The following is a 1,723-nucleotide window of genomic DNA, read 5'->3' as shown; positions in this document are numbered from 1 at the left end:
CTAATTTCCAGGATCTTATAGGAAAACTGACTACAGAACCCATGTGTTGTTGATACTTTATTACAATGTAATAATAATCATTAATGACACTAATTTGTGCTTCCAACACATTTTATATCTTTTGCAAACATAGTATAGGCAATAAATGCTCAATAAATATTTGTAGAAAGACCTTTTTTTATTTCTCTACAATCTCAACACACATTTTGTCTGAAAACATCATTGTTATCACTAATTTCTAACACTTTTGCAATAAAGCAATCTCACATTCTTTTATTCAATCTCCCCAACATTCCAGGAGGTAAAAAGTATATCATTTTACATATAAAGGAATTGAGCTAGTTAGGTTTTTTAATTCATTCATCAAATTCTTGAGTGCCTCAAGTGAGATTTATTCAAGTTGGATATGAGAATTTTCTGAATTCAAGTCATTACTTTATCACCAGCTATGAACCCAAAGAAAATACTACTACTGTGTTTATTCACTATGATTATTTGACATTGGGGTCTCCTTATGTTGCCCAGGCTGCCCCCAAACTTCTGGACTCAAAAAACAACCTCCTCCTCCCCCAAGCCTCTGATAAGTTGACTACAGAGACTTCTATATTGATTTTACAGTTTATTGTTTAGTTTACTTCTATATTGATTTTACCATGCAACAGAAGTCCTCAAAAAGTTCAAATGTCATTTGTAAAATTCAAGATTACTATCAGCAGAGGCAGTCCCATTACTTTCTGTGCTTGCTACCTAAACTCACTATATAATTCCATACTTCAATTTAATTCGGTTTGACACTTGCTGTGGGGCGTTGATCAAATCACTTAACGTTTTTGAGCTAGTTTTTCTATCTATAAAATGGAAACAATATTAATGCCTTTAAGTGGTCGCGGAGACGAAAAAGAAGTGGACGCTCATTGCACTATGGTTCCCAATTGTCTTCGATTTTTTTTCTTACAATGCATTCAAATGAAAAAAACAAGGTCTTTGTTGACGAAAGGTTACAAGCTAACCATTCTTGTTCCTTTATTCTGGAGCATATGGTTTTACAGTTTGCGGCATCTAAACGCCCTCTCTATGAATTTATAGTGCTGGTAATTATCTTTAACAGCGAGCTAAGCCTGGCACTCCCCATGCCGTCCTTCGTCCCCATCTTTCTCTCCAAATCGAAACACCACAAAGCTATCTATTCCCTAGAATTCATAAGCGTGCGCAGCCAAGGAAGCACCACCGCACGCCTCTGTATCCCCTGGAAGGGACGAGATCATAAAAACCCTCAGGTCTTCTTCCGCTTCAATTCCTCGTCGACGCTTCCCAATTCTCGCGAGACTCCAATTGACGCGGCTTCTGCGCACTGCACTACACTGGGAGTCGAGGCGCCAAGGGAGGGGGAGGGGAAAAGGGGAGACGGTGCAAACGGCGTGGCCGCCATCTTGTTTGTGCCCCCACTCCGCGCGCGCTCCGTTCTCCGTGACGCACGCTTCCCCCTCCCCTCCACCGTGCCCGGGCCCCTGCACTGCCCGACGCCGCAGGAGCGCGGGGGCGGCTCCTGCTCTTCCCAAGACTGCGCGGCAGGGACTTGTGAGTGTGCGGGAGTTTCAGTGGGAAGAGGGTTAGAGGGGACGGCGGCGGGGGGAGGGGCAGCGCTTCCCGCCTTCGGCGGAGACCTCACTTCCCTCGTGCGGCCGCTGGTGCAGTTCGGTCCGGCCTGCCGCCGCCATGTTGT

General features: G+C 44.3%; 1 protein-coding gene across 1 annotated transcript in view; it reads left to right on the top strand.

Moving 5' to 3' along the window:
- The first annotated feature begins 1,428 nt into the window (after window positions 1-1,428).
- Nfyc (nuclear transcription factor Y subunit gamma) overlaps window positions 1,429-1,723 on the top strand; it is a 62,603-nt gene continuing 62,308 nt past the window's right edge. The window contains exon 1 of the mRNA XM_015485193.2: window positions 1,429-1,578. The gene's annotated coding sequence lies outside the window, so the exon portion shown is untranslated. The remainder of the gene's footprint in view (window positions 1,579-1,723) is intronic.

This window comes from Marmota marmota, unplaced genomic scaffold (assembly GCF_001458135.2).
Source record: "Marmota marmota marmota unplaced genomic scaffold, marMar, whole genome shotgun sequence".
In the NCBI taxonomy this organism is placed as follows: Eukaryota; Metazoa; Chordata; class Mammalia; order Rodentia; family Sciuridae; genus Marmota; species Marmota marmota.
Note: the sequence above shows the minus strand (reverse complement) of the source record. Positions and strands in the feature narration are given on the sequence as shown.